At 37.8% G+C, this 15,854-nt stretch overlaps 1 pseudogene across 1 annotated transcript; it reads left to right on the forward strand.

The window, feature by feature from the left end:
• Nucleotides 1-3,835: 3,835 nt before the first annotated feature.
• LOC149564846 (G-type lectin S-receptor-like serine/threonine-protein kinase SD2-5) lies at nucleotides 3,836-8,846 on the forward strand (annotated as a pseudogene). Its single transcript, XR_016361372.1, has 4 exons — nucleotides 3,836-4,028; nucleotides 4,483-4,543; nucleotides 5,144-5,591; nucleotides 6,515-8,846. The product of XR_016361372.1 is annotated as a G-type lectin S-receptor-like serine/threonine-protein kinase SD2-5 (transcript).
• The last annotated feature ends 7,008 nt before the right edge of the window (nucleotides 8,847-15,854 follow it).

The following is a 15,854-nucleotide window of genomic DNA, read 5'->3' on the forward strand; positions in this document are numbered from 1 at the left end:
CATGGAACATGCGGCAACTAACAAACCTCCTTAGAAAATATTTTGTTTTTCATACCAAGCATAGGCTTGGCAATATTGATGTATTGTGCCTGCAAGAAGTCAAAGTCTTTGGGTTTCTTCTCAACTCAGCCTACCATTTTATATGGCAAGATGGTGTTAGTTTTGCCTCTTAGCATGAAGTTGGTCGAGGTGGTGTAGTCACTGTTCTCTCCCCTCGACTTTTTCCTTTTTTTATTTCTCATGGTTCTGACCCCATGTAGAGAATTGTTTGGATTTTGCTATCTTTTCAAAATCATTCTTTTGACATTGTCAATGTTTATGCTCCTAATGATGCGATCGAGCATTCACACCTGTGGAGGTGGCTAGCTGATCATCTGCCACCTCCCACCTAGATATTCTGTGAAGATTTCAATATGGTTGAGTTGGCTATTGATAAAGTGGACCTTTTGCCTTTTCGATGGTCAGTTGGAGAGAGGGAAGCCTAGTTTTACATGCGGAACAAGCTGGGTCTTTTTGATCCCAAAGTTAACTATCATCGGCCTGATGGCATTTGGTACACTTGGTTCAACTTTAGAGAGAGATCTAACAGTGTTCTTAAAAGGCTGGACCATGCTATGGTTTCTACTCAGTCCTTTTTTTCCTTTTCTCACACAAGTATGCTACTTGTCAATCCTCTCCTTGATGTGACTCTTTTTGACCATTTTCCCATTCATTTCTCCATTAGTTGGCATTCTGCCCTCCTCATAATTGTAAAACTCAGTTTTGCCTTAATACCTCCTTGTTGTCACATCCACCCATTGCCTCTCATATTTCACAAATTTGAAATCTTGAACCTAGGCCCCAATCCACTACTGGGTGGATTCAGTGGTGGAATGATGCCATCGCTTGTATTGCAAGGTTTCTTCGCATTTATGGGAGACAGTTGGCCACTTACTACAAGAGATTGTATGAGGCCACTACCAAAAATCTTTGTACAACCATTGAAGCTCTTGCCATGAATCCGTTTGACATAGATCTCTAGGTTCGGCTTGCCAACCTCTGCCACCAAAAGCAAGTTGCAAAAAACTATACTGCCTGAGGAGCTTAGCTCAAAGCTTGCCTACATTGGTTGGAGGTTGGAGATCAAGCTTCCAAGGAATTTTTTAATGTGTCGAGGGCTCACCACTCTACGGTTGGGATTAAACGCATTCAAGAGAGTCAACAATCCTTCTGTGAGCTTCCTGACATTCTTCAAGCTTTTGTTCGCCATTATGAAAATGTTTTCATGGCGCAGGGCCCTTCGAAAGCTCGAAATCAAACCTTGCAGGCTTGTTTAGATGTCACTCCTAAAAGGCTCGCTCCAGAATAATATTCGTTCTATGAGCAGAAGCTCACTTTAGCGGACCTCAAGGTGGTTGTTTTCTCCATGGCGGATGATAAGGCCCCTGGTTGTGATGGTTTCCCTTGTGAATTTTTAAAGGCCTTTTGGGAAGAGATTGGGCCAGACCTACATAAGGTTTACCTTGAAGCCTACAATTCCTGCTCTTTAGGAAATAATATTAATAAGGGAAATATCAAATTCATACCTAAGGCGGGTGACCCTAAAGATATATGTAATTGGAGACCCATCACCTTGTTGAATCTCTCTTACAAGATCATTGCCAAGGTGCTCTCTCTCATCATCTTCTTCCTCAGATTATTCGCCCTGAGCAAATTGGTTTTATCAAATCCTGGTATATTTTGGACAATATAATTGTTGTATGGGAAGGGATGGAATGGGCTCGACACTCTAAGAAATAGGCTATCTTTTTTAAGATTGATTTTGCCAAAGCCTATGACTGGATAGAGTAGCCTTTCGTTCTTGCAATGCTTCAGTCACTTGGGTATGGCCCTACTTTTCTATAGTCAATCCAGATGCTTTTTGGGGATGCCTTTGCTTGCATTTCTATTAATGGTTGTCAGTCTCAAGCCTTTGGGCTTTATCGTTCAATTCGACAAGGTTGTCCTTTGGCGCCCTCTCTATATGTGTTGGCTGCTGAAGGCTTTGGATACTTGCTTGCTAATGCCATTACACAAGGGAGGGTCCATCATATTTCCCTTCCAAACTCCCCTGATCAACTTGTGAATGGCCATTTCGCAGATGACTCCTTCCTCACTCTCATTGAGGATGAGGATACCATTGCTTCTACTTTGCAATGTCTTGACACCTTTTGTCTTGCTTTTGGGTCTGCTATTCAATGGCACAAAACCCTCTACTATCGGTAGTCTTCCCTTCCCCAACCTGCTTGGCTTGGGCAATATCAATGGAAATGGGTCCAGCATGGTGAATTTTTTTGTTTTCTAGGCATCCCTTTTGCCGTCAACCTTCGGCCATCGAGCTCTGGAATGTTGTCCTTGCGCAAATAAAGAAGAAATTGGAATATTGGATCACCAAGCCTCTCTCCATTTTAGGAAAATTCCAAATTTGTTCCAAGGTGTTGGCCACAACCCATGTGTACTATTCTTCCTATTGGGCTCCTTCAAAGGCCTCTTATCTCAAACTTGAGTGACTGCTACATGACTTTCTCTAGGCTTCAAATGCTTCTCACCAAGGCTTTCATATAGTTGCCTGGGATTTTTATTGTCTTCCCAAAGAGTCTGGTGGCCTTGTTTTGCTCTCTACCTAGAAGCAAGGTATTGCTCTTTGTGCCAAATGGGTTATTTGAGCTCTCACTAGCAATGAAGCTTGGAAAATTTTGTTGCAACATTGCATTTCTTTAGGCTTTTCGGTTCACCGGCCATCCTAAAAAGGGATTGGTTTTCATACCCTTCTTGTGACCACTGAACCTATTCAGATTCAGGGCACTTTTGTTGCCAAAAGTATTTGGAGAGCTTGGGAAGCCGTTAAGCCTTAGCTTTGCTGGGCTGGTGATGGGTTTAGAGATGAGCTTTCCATGAACCAACATAATCTCTAGAGGTCACCAGTATTTGCTATCCAAGGTGTTCCCATGGCCAAAGTACACGGGGCTAGTACTTTGTGTGTTTTCAAATGCGACATAAGAACCCCTAGAGATCTTTTCTCCAGAGTTACTATGAGCTTACAGTCATGGGAGGACATGAAAATGCAATTTCGACTCACTCGTCCAGATCGCCAAACTTTTGATCTGCTAGTTTCTGTGGTGTCACCCCATATGTTACATAAACTTGGCATTCAGTCTGCTCGCCCTTGGTGGAAAGACTAGAAGTGGTATCCAGCCACTTTAGTAACCAGCTACAAGCCTAGGCTAGGTTACCAATGGCTAGTTCCTTACCTGCCCACGGTTGAAGTTCTCAACCAAAGATGACATTTGCAATCTTCTCACTATACTTGGAGTCATAGGTTTTCCATATTGAGCCTAAAATTGCGCATTTCGCTTGGTGTATTCTTTTCCAAGGCTTGTCTTTGGGCCCCCGACTATGGCACTTGGGAGTTCTTAACTCCCGTTGCCCTTTTTGTGGTCAACCATAGACTTTTTTGCACATTTTTTGGTTTTGTCGTCGGGCTCAGTGTTACTGGAGATAGATCCACAATCTCTTTTGCCCCTTCCACCTAAAACCTTTCTCTTGGCATATGGTTGTTCTGGGAGATAACACTCAGATTCCTTTCAAGTACTCCCAGCTTTGGCATGCTTTTAGATCGGAGATCTTATTTACCATTTGAAAAGATCGCAATGTTGTCATCTTTGCTAATAACACACTTGACATTAATGTTTCTATGTACGCTAAAGCATGTATTTATAACAATGTCATGTTGCTTATTCAAGTACAAACAGATAAAGTGGCTCTAGAGGTGGCTCACCTGTAAGAGCTGCTGGCACATTGGGGAAATGCCCCCTATATGGTTGCTCGTGTTCTACCTCTGGCGACTGTACCCCTCTTCGTGGTCGTCGTCGAAGACGTAGCAGCTCTGCTCACCACTCACACACACCTCGCTCTCAACTCTGTTGCTCTCCCAGTGGTAGTGCTTTTGGTCGATGCCGCTCTCGTGGAGGCTCTGCTAGTCAGCATCGCTCTGCCTCACCTCTGCAAAGGTTTGGTTTGGGGTGGTCCCTAATGGCTCCTCCTGCTGCTTTTGCTATCGATTGGCCCTTTGCTCATTCATACCCCAAGTGGGTGTTCCCTCGGCTGAATTTAGCCATTTCTCCTCCCAGGCCTGAGGGAGAAAAAGAAGAAGATACTGTTGTTGTTGGTGATGGATGGGCTCCCCCTGAGCCATCTGCTCACCCCACCCTTGGGTGGGGATCTGATGATAAGGATTCTCCTCCCTCGGCTGGCACTGCGCTGGTAGCCTGAGATTTTTTTTGTTTTCTAAAAGTTTTTTTTGATGAATAGTTGATCTCCGGCTTTAGCCTAAGCCATATGCTCACCCCACCCCTAGGTGGGGATCTGATGATAAGGATCCTCCTTCCTCGTCTGGCACTGCACTGGCACCCTGGGGTATTTTCTGTTTTCTGAAAGTTTTTTTGATAAATAGTTGATCTTCAGCCTTAGGCCGTATGAACTCGCGGAGTGATCCTGTTTTCCCAACTCCTTTATTTGTGAATATGTAACTTTATTGTATTTATTTTAATATAAGAAAATGACTATTTATCAACAAAAAAAATTAATCAATTGAAAGAATAAAGGAAAATGATTGTGTCCTTTTCCCTAGGGTCGAGAATAGAATATCGTGAAGCTTCCGTCCGTGATATGTCATTCCTATTTTAAAGGCCCCGCGTATCCCACATCACTTTAGAGGGAAGTATTCCCTCGAGTTTGATTTAGAAGAAATGAATAAAGGAAAGTTTGTAATGAGGATTTCTTTGGCTAAACGGACAACAAAACAGGATAGGAGACTAAATTTCAGATATGGACCCACAAATTAATATAAAGTTTGTAACGAAGATTTCTTGGGGTAAATAAAGAACAAAACAGGACAGGATACTGAATTTCAGATTTGGATCCACAAATAAATATAAAATTGTTCCAGTGCAAGTCGCTGTCGGTAGCTTCAGCTTTTCTTCCGGCTAGGTTGTATGGTTTCACATTATAAGGCTTGAAGAATTTTGTATGTAGAGCAGTTTAACTGAATCAGTTCTTAAGTGTTTTATTGGTTGAAATTATTCGAGCTTAATTATTTTCCTCGTGGGTTCCATCTTTGAATAAGCATACATATTTTGCCAAACTTTTCTGCGTTAACCGAATGGAATCCGAATGCAACCGGAGTGTCTTATGAAGCTCTTAGATGGTTACGTCCCAGATGCCTTTCACAAGTCTGGCTGATCATTGGCTTTCTATCCTTGGGATCTTCTGAAAACTCCACACTTTCTCTCGATTCAGGGAATTGTGTGAACAACGGCAACATAGTAGAAAACATTCTGCAGAGCACCAATGGTATGTTTGCTTTGAAGTTCTTCAAACCCATTGACAAATCTCAGTATATGGTTATAGCTTACATTCGGTACAACTAAATAATGATCTGGACGGCCAATAGGAACATACCCATAACAAGAAAACCGTGTTTAAAGCTCGGACCTCAAGCTGACTTAGTTTTACAAGACACAGATGGTTCTGGGACCGCCAATATCGGTCAAGTAGATCATCTGGAACTTCAGGTAGGGAGTTTTCATGGGCTATTATCTTTCTGGGGCAATTGCCTTTTTATCTCCTCAACTAGTTTTCAAGAGCAAAATGTTGTTACTCATTAACATTGTTTCGAGGTTTATCATTTCCAATATAGGTTGAGACATCTTTTAGATTGCAGTCATGTGAGCCACTAATTACAGTATGGACCCTTAGGTCAGGGAGTTTGTTTCCATTATCTTATATATTGCTTACATTATTTACTTCTGGATTTCGACCCCATGACAATCCATTAATAAACTTGAACTTGCGAACTCTAATTTTTTCAAGATGCTAACCCCATAATCTTAGGCCCACAATATCTGCCTGCCATTGTTCTATTGTAAATAGAGTCAATGCAATTTAAATTTGCATAATACTGAATGCTGATACTCATTTTGAATAAAAATGGGCAATTCTTAGAATTACAGACTAGTTAGACCGTAGAATTATAATTTGTGATAATAATTTATATGCTTCCAGCAGGACAGCTGATGGAAATACAACATATTTTCCTACTTTTCAGACTGCTATGTCCTGTAAACAGGGTTTGCGGACCAAGGGCTAGTTCCCTCCTATTGAATGCGAAGGACTATGATATAGCAGACCAAAGCCAGGGCACACCCGCGTATTTCCACCCACTTCCCCGCTGCATGCATATAAGCTCCCAATATAATTCTTGTCTCTTGCAACACAATTCTTCTAAATATATTAGCCAAACTTTTAAGATTTGCACAGAATTGTTAGGGCCCTGGAAGTTTGCAAATATTAATGGTATATTTTGTTTTCCCTCAAATATTAGTCTAGCTGTAATATCCCTTTATTTTTTCTGCCATGTGTTTTAGAATGGAGAAATTTGTGAAATACTCTGAACTTGTAAAAGTAATTCCATCCTTCAAACTTTCTTTGATTTCAGACTTCAGGTAATCTGGTTCTGAAAAACAGTAGAAATGTGACCATATGGGCTAGTTTTGATCATCCAACCGACACCATAGTTGAAGGAGGATATTTAGGGCCAGGACAAGCTCTGTTCTCTAGCAAATCCAAAACTGACTTATCAGAAGGACCATATATGCTCAAAATGGAACCAGGGGATGTAGTATGGTATGGAAGTTTTCCATCACCTTCCCTCTATGAAGCATGGACATTCAATCCATTAGGCTTTCAGTCTGGGAGCTCATTGAAATTCGCATTGCATTCTGCTTGCAACAAAACCAGACTGGGATATGGGTCAAATGGGGAGAGTATAACTCTGATCCAGGAGGGCAATTTGACAGCATAATGCATGCAGGAGATCAAAGGTCTTGACTCAACAACAAGGGATATAATTACAGGCGCTCAACTTGAAGATGGAATTTTCCGGTTCATGAGACTGGATGTGGATGGAAATCTTAGAACATACATTCAATCTCCATCACAACAATTCCCAGAATCAGACATATTTTCCATATTCTTTCAAGATGTGTGCAAGCTTCCCAACATATGTGGATCACTTGGCATTTGTAGTCCAGGAGGTATTTGCAAATGTGAGAATGAAAACATATTTGAAAAGTCCCAATCCAAACTTGGGTGCATTCCTAGAAAAAATTTCATCTGCGGTGCTTCAAAGTTCAAACCAATTAGTAGAGTTTGAAGGAATTGATTATTTTGCAAACGCATACACGCAACAGAGTATTTCCACACTTGCAAAATACAAAAGATCATGTCTGTCAAATTGTTCTTGTGCGGCTGCCTTCTTTTGGGGAAAGTCTAAGGTCTGCTATCATTATCAAGAGGTCAAATCCTTGCGGAATGTTTCGGATCATAGCATTACAGCATTTATAAAGGTTGGGCCTGGTTCATTTGGTAACAGCTCCAAAACTGTTGATTCTAAAAGAAAAACAATTGTTTTGGCAATTCTAGTACCCATGTTTTGCATTGTTGTATTTGTTGCTGCTTTAAGTCTCTTTTTCATCAGATATAAAAAAAAGAATTCCAAGAAATCTGAGCAACTCAGGTCTGAAGAAGATGAATTCTTAGAGAATTTACCTGGGCTGCCCCCTAGATTTTCATACAAGGAGATGGAAGAGGCCACTAAAGGATTTAGCACAATGCTTGGTTCAGGTGGATTTGGAGGCATTTTGGAAGGGCACCTTCATGATGGAAGAAAAGTTGCAGTAAAAAAGCTGGGCAATGCAGACCGTGGAAACTTGCAATTCCATGCTGAAGTTGCATCTTTAGGAAGCATCAACCATGTAAATCTGGTAAGATTGTTTGGTTTTTGTGCTGATGGTACAAATAGATTACTGGTATATGAATACATGAGCAATTCATCTCTTGATCGGTGCTTGTTTCACGATTCCCGTGATAGTTCTTTGTTTCTTGGTTGGAAGAAGAGATACAAAATCATTCATGACACTGCTAGGGGCTTGGAATTTACATGAAAAATCCAGGAATAGAATTCTTCATTTAGATGTGAAGCCACAAAACATTTTACTGGATGAGAACTTTAGGGCTAAACTTGCAGATTTCAGGCTAGCCAAGCTTATGGACAGGTCACAGAGCCGTGCATATACTCGAATTAGGGGGACCCCTGGATATTTAGCTCCTGAATGGTTGCTGAACGCATCTGCCACGGAAAAGAATGATGTATTCAGCTTTGGAATGGTTTTGCTGGAAAATTTTTGATTTATCATATCCTGACAGTATGGATTTTTTTCCCAAATGGGCAGTGAAAATGATTGAAGAAGGATAGATTGTTGATGTAGCTGATCCAGAACTGAGATACTTGGCTGATTATAATGGTGAACAGGCTGAGCAAGTGATCAAAATTGCCTTTTGGTGTATTCAAGAGGATGAGAAAATAAGGCCAACAATGAATGAAGTTATCCTGATGCTAGAAGGTCATATCAAAATTGAAGAGCCACCATATCTATGCAATTTCTGTCAAGAACACATATCACTATGAAGTCTCTTTGTCTTGATTCAGAGGCATCAGGAAGTAATGCTGCCACTTTCTCAATGTCCCTCTCTGGGAGGTGATATTACATGATTGCTCTTCTCTTTAAAGGATAATAACAACTGTGTTTGATTCCAATTTTTTTTGTCTATATGCAATTTACTGTAGCTAGCACCAACATTACTACAATATATCGGAACTTTCGATTCCGCAACAAAGGTCTTATTGCTGTGAGATATTTTTTTTGTGGAAGCATCTTGTATTTGAAGAAAAATATTGTAAAGAGGAGATCAGAAATATTTTGGTTTAACCTTGTGCACTGGTGGCTTTTGCAGTCAACCTTGGCCTTACATGCACTATCTAGTTGTTAGGAACCTTATATTTTTGTTAAACTGACTCTTACTGTTTGCTGGAACAGTATTTTAGAGTAAACATATATCTACTCTGCTTTTCCCCATTTCTCTCGTGCTTTGGTGAAGTAAACTCCTGTATTTAGAAGTAATGGGTTTCACCAGAAAATCTCTTCAACATTATCTCTAGCTTACTTTCAGTAAGGCTTATAATTCCTCTTTTAACATCCAGTCTTTCTTTTAAAAAAAGAAAAAAGAAAAATAGAAGACGGATAGAGCTAGTGGGGGAGAGGATCCAGTAATTGGGCAACTTATTTACAAATTCATTTGAAGGGAAAAAACCATCCATGAAAGATAGAGCTGTCAGGGGAGAGCATTCAGTAGTTGGACAATTTATTGTACTAATTCACTGTACCAATTATTTGTGGTAGGATACTAGCATCTAATAACGCTATTTTTCATATAGTAGCTGAGGAATATCTTTTCTTAAGCCATGTTCTGGAAGAGGTTTTAAATATAAATTTCATGAAGATTGAGACAGACCAAGTTATTTTTAATCTCTGTGAACATCTCTTTAACTGAAATCAGCTCCAATAGGAAAGGATACTTCACAAGATTTTACATCCGGTGAGCATTTCAGGCGCACCATTCTTTTTGAAAGGTAGTATGCAGCTTTGTTTTCTTCCATGAAACGGTAGGCAAATAAATTATGATCAATCTTTCAGCTAGATATAAAATGACGGTGAAGCTTTTAGTTGAAGAAACAGATTCCTCCAAGAAAGCTGATATCTTCCAGCAGTCACTGTTCATAGCCTTAAGATCTCTGAGTTTCCCCTCAAATTCAGTGTGTTAGATATCCATATTAAGGGTTATATCCATTTGAATGATGCCTTAAATTCTTCTGCATTACTTAAGCAGGTAAACAAATTGAAGGGGCAAAATCTTAAATCGTGGTTACTATGTAATCAGTTCCCTTTGTCAACAAAATAGAGCAGATAAAATAATATATATATAACACCAACAGGGACTAACAGAGATACCACAGTAACAAACGTACATGCTTCACCAAAAAACTGGTTACATCCATGGGAAAAGGAGATGCACAGTGAATGCGTAAAGCTTTTCATATAAACAGATGTTACATTCATCAATTTTTATATAATTCATTCGTCCAAACAAAGAGATTAAAAAGGAGTGAACGAAAGTGGTTGTTTACTAAAAATTGGACCATTGGACATAACGTTCCAATAATTTACTACTGGTAGTCTGATCAATGCTACGAAGAGCCATGCTCAAAGATGTCACTCTCTTTTCTATAAATTATTGTGACATGTCTACCAGACCAGGAGAAGTACTATGAGACTCCAGCTTCTCTTTTGAGCAAATGCATCTGCACAATTCAAGCTAGTATATATCTTCTCCATAAGTTACCTTTTTCAGGGACACCTCAAAAAACAGATATCAAAACTATATGTTCTTAATTCATGAATGAAAATGAATTGCATTTTTCCTATCACTATACAAAATAAAGTCTTGTTGTCTACCACTCAATTTTGAAAGTAACTGATGCAACCAGAACATCTCATTACCTCCTCCTGTGATTTCAATACATTCTACTTCTGCAGTGGAAAGAGACACTACCTTTTGCAATATAGAAATCCAATTGACTGTTAGCCTTGCAAGTGTGACGGCATATGGTGTGGTAGATCACCTTTTTGCCAAAACACCAACCATGTCTGAGTCAATAGACCCTTGTAACTATGCATCTTCTCTTTTAAACCTCAATACATGTGTTGTTATGCCCTTTACATATCTCAAAAACGGTTTTTCCCAAAATTATTTAAATACCTGCTAACTACTTCCACTACGTGAACAATTTGAGGTCTTGTGCAGATCATTGCCTACATAAGGCTTCCAACAATTAAGGATTACTAATTTCCCATTTTGTCTTAAGACACGTCTCAGAAGACAATGTGAAGTGCTCAGCAAGAGGTCTGTACACTACCTTAGCAATCTTCACATTAAAAATTTTCTATAAATTTTTCTTGTGACTTGTTTTATTTGCCATCTCTGATATTTTTCATTTTGCAAAAACACAAATCCATTTTAACATAGCTAAAATCTGACGTGCCAACTACAACTATACTTGTTCCTATCATTATCATATCATCGGCATACAACAACAGCAACACAAACTCACTATTTGTTAAGTACTATAATACAAACAATGATTATTTCTCATTGAGGGATTTTCTTTCAATCATAAATGTATCAAATTTTAAATACATTGCTTTGAAGCTTGTTTCAAGTTTACAATATTTTACTCAGTTTCAAAATCAAATCCTCTTTACCCTTTTCCTCAAAGCTTTCTAGTTGTTTCATTTACAATTCTTCCTCCAAGTCACTGTCTAAACAGGTAATCTTGACACTAAGTTGCTTCAATTCAAGATCATAAACAACTGCAAAACCCAGCATTGCCTGATAGAGATCATTTTCATAATTGATGAAACTTAAGTGAAATCAATGCCCTTCTATTATTATACCATTGACTACCAATCCGGTCTTGTATCTCTTCTCTCGTCTCCTCGTTTCCCAATGCTTTCCTGTCAAGTGAAAGAGATACTAAGTCTCATGTGTGCTTTGCAATCAAAATTCCCATATCATCTCTCATACCCTCCATCCAATGTTTGTTGTCTTTAACCCCACACACTTCTTCAAATGTAGTAAGTTTAATTTCGTTGGAAAGCAGTAAATGTTGAATGGAGTCGTTTTATTTCTATGTAGGCTTGAGCTCCCTTGTGTACCTTTGAAACTGAGTAGTCATTTCGTACAAAGAACTCTTCTCATAATTACTAGTGAGATGATTTTGCTTCCATTATTATTCGTTGGCAAAGCTTGATACAAATGGGCAAGAAAATATTGTTTGAGGAATTTGTATTTAATGGAAGAGTATTTGTAGATGAACTTGTATTGTGCAGCAAAGATAGTATACAGGTGACTATAGTATATATTTGGCGGCAACATATAGTACAGGTTATGTGGTAGATTCTGGGATTTATCCAGTCATAGAGCTTGTGATTCATCTTGTGGCAGAATTTTGTCTGTGAATGAATATACTTATACAGTTGATTCTCGATTGCCTTTTGTTTAAAATACCGTGGCTTATATTCCCTAGCTGATATCCTGTGTTCTCGTAAGCGTGCCTTTACTCTTTCATTGAAGATCATGTCTCTACTTTCTCTAATTTGTTTCCTAACTGGATTCTGTATCCTGTAGCTCTATTTTTCATTTTCATAATCAACAAAGGTTGACCTCTTTCACTTGACCTCAGTCTTTGTTCCTTTTTCTTGCGAACATGGACGAAAACTTAAGTCAATTACAGTTGTAATTTCAGCGGCTACCCAAAATCTAAGGATGAACTACCACTGATTAAATTACAGTTGTAATTTCAGCGGCCACCCAAAATCGTTTTTCTAAACTAGCAAGTTCATAGTGTGTGGACTTTGCAAAACGGTTCTGTTCAACCTTTCTGTTTCTTGAATGACATTTTCTTTAGAATATTAATCGCTTATTTTAAATATTTGCGTATTTAATGTCCATCTTTAAACACTTAATGTTATTGCTAGTTTGGTTTCTTACAAGTGCCTTAAATGTTTTAAACACACCCAAAAAGTCGAAATTCTTTTTTGTGATGTAGATCCAAACCCTCCCAGCACAAACATCTGAGAAGTGACAAAATAATTGAACCTGTCAATTGATGTTATCTTTGGGGGCCACAAATATTTAGAGCACTAACTCCAAAAGACACCACTCTTTCTAGAGTTCGCTATGAAGACATTGAAAAGCTTATGATAAGACAATTTTTTAATTTAACCATTAAATTACAAATGATAGTACAATTGGTTTTGTTTTGTCACATGGCATTTGATGCTTCTATTGACAATTCACTTCTTATGTGCCTCCGTAGAAAGTCTTGTCCATTTTGTTTACCTTTCGTGTAGGATCTTAACACCTTTCTTGTTTATATTACCAAGTCTTTTATATCAAATTTTGATTCTAATTTTAAATACCATTGCAACTTTCACTCTTGTTTGTTTCTAGTAACACATTAATTATATTATCCTAGACTAAATAGGAAACTAACATTTCTGTTAGTGAGAGTTTGTTTCTAGTAACACATTAATAATATTATCTTAGACTAAATAGGAAAATAACATTTCTCTTACATGTTAAGGAAACATGCCTTCCATTTTCAATTGGACATGAATAAGAATTTCATTAACTAACTAAAATGTAAGTCACCATTGTTAATTTACATGAATATGATTTTAACCAACTTATTCTATTAGTTTAATTGTATAAAAGGTTCAATAATTTTTTTTATCGATATAATATATATTTTAAAATTAATTTCAAATAAAGAGTACAATAATATTCTCAAAGTAGAATTCACTTTTTAGAGTTGACAGATGTGCCATTGAAGATCTCCAAATTCTATCATTTTGCCAACTACCTACTTGCCTCCACTACCCCATCAACATGCTTAACCATCTCTCCCAATAAACAAAATTGGGCATCAACCCAAATATAGACTTACAATCGATGAAGTTAAAAAAAGTCATCGTTTACAAAATGGAATTGATACATACAATGCATATTGATAGCTATAATGTGACAACCAAAAACTAATCACTCCTTTCTCCTTGACTATATTTTCCATACCCTTGTCATGTATTGTTTGGTCTCAATAGGAATGAACAAACTGCCACCCTTGATATCCAATCAAAGACTATCTTGCTAGACTTCCTTACCTTTAGAGGTTGGTCCTTGCCAGTTTGGCTCTACTTTAGTTTATTCTTGTCCCCTGCTTCTCCTTTTTCATGTTTTCCTCGCCATGTAGACTCAACTTTATTTCAATCTCTTGTAGAAGAACCAACATCTCCTATACTCCTTTGGCTTCTTCTACACGCTTCTCCTTATGAGTGGTTGCGCTCCAAAGAAAGAACAACTTGAAGCTATGGTTAGTGCCTTCCATTGCTCTCCATGATCTATCCACAAACCAACTTTAGGTTTATCCCAATAATTAAGACCATCCCAACAACTTATTAGGTTTAACACACTATGATGAAGGGTACTCCCCGTAATACCACAAACACATAACATAAATAAAGAAACAACAACAATTTGCATGAACGCAAAATTGGCTTCTTGTTATCTCCAAAAGTATGAAATTAATAATTTTAGCAATAAAATATGCAACGTCACATGAGCATTTTTCTTACAATATTCGGTAAGATAGAGCCATATATAACCACATAGAATTGCCTCAAATAACCCTACAGACCTTTCTTATATAGGCAATTTTCACTACACATGAAAGTTTTAGACTGTAGCCTAATCCTTGAGGTCGACCAACACTAAATTACTTTATTTTCATATTTACTACATAGAGTCGACTCAAAATAATTTCAAATTATAATTTCAGGTACCTCAACTTTTGGAAACCATAACTTCTTAACCATAGATTGATTGGCTATATAATCATTTTTTGGAAATGATTTCTCCTAATGTATAATGCTTTAAAGTGCAATCATTTGTTTGTTGCAATTTGACCTCGTTTTGGAGCCTTTAAAGCCTTCAAGATTGAGTTCAAAGTTTTTATACCAAATATTTATACAGAAAATCCCCAATAACTTGACCAATACATATGATATGACAATGAAACTCCATTGGTAGGTTGATATATCTAAGATGAACCTCCACATGTAAAACTAGAATATTTTGAGCTTGTATGACCAACATATAAAAAATAGAAAGATTTCACAAATAACAACTTTGCATTGAAAAAACCCTTATTGAAAAGATAGAAACCCAAATATTTTTTGGGTGATGCAAGATTGTCCTTACAACCAGGATGCTCTTGCATTAGACACATTGGATAATTTGAGAAGTGACCCTGTCCCATCTTAGTGTTTAGAGGAAAGCCAAGAGAATAACCTTCTCTCTTGTTAGCCATGATGAATCTTCTATAGGCTGTCATTTCCATTTGACTAGATACTCTTCATATGCCATGTTTCCTTGTGCTTTTGCCAACACGAATGTCCAATATATCCTCAATTTCTTTTGTATGTGAAATAGTTGTTCAAATACTTCATTGAGCTTCTATGACCTCATCTTCAACACCCCCTTCATGATATTCTGTTAGACCTAAAATGTTAATAGTAGTGAAATATTCAGTTCAGTGAGTAACATTGCTTCATAGGGAGTTCCTAAATCATGTTTCTTCAGTATCTTACATGGTCCAAACCTCTTCATTTTTATCTTATTATATGTTCCTACTAGAAATCACCCCTTCCTCAAATGAATCATGACTTCATCCCCAACCTGAAATTCCTTATGCCTTCTTTCCTCATCTGTATTAGTCTTGTGTTGCATATTCATCTTGGTAATGTACTTCCTCACCTCTTCATGGATGTTCTTCAAGTTCTCTACAAAATCCCCAGCTTCAACACTAGGTATCTCCCCATTATCCAACTTCCTCAATTCAAAAACATTTCTGGGACTACTTCCATATATAATTTGGAATGATGATTTACCAGTGCTCATGTTGACAAAATTATAATATCCAAATTCTACTTGTGGTAAAATCAAATATCTCCAACAAAACATATCAACAAATTCTACAAACTCCTAATCAACACCTCTGCATGTCTATTATTTTGTGGATGGTGTGATGAGATGGACTTCAAATCTATCTTTAACTTTTTCCACAATGTTCATCGAAAATACCCAACAAACTTGGTGTCTCGATCTGAAACTATGCTCTTTGGGAGACAATGTCGTCTCACCACTTCCTTGAAAAATGATTCTGCCACACGAACAATATTATTAGTCTTCTTTTAGGGAATGAAATGTGTCATCTTTAAAATCTCATCAACAACCACAAAAATTGAATCATGCTCTCGTTG

Source organism: Cupressus sempervirens, chromosome 3 (assembly GCF_028749045.1).
Source record: "Cupressus sempervirens isolate cs-2001-9-10 chromosome 3, ASM2874904v1, whole genome shotgun sequence".
NCBI lineage: Eukaryota > Viridiplantae > Streptophyta > Pinopsida > Cupressales > Cupressaceae > Cupressus > Cupressus sempervirens.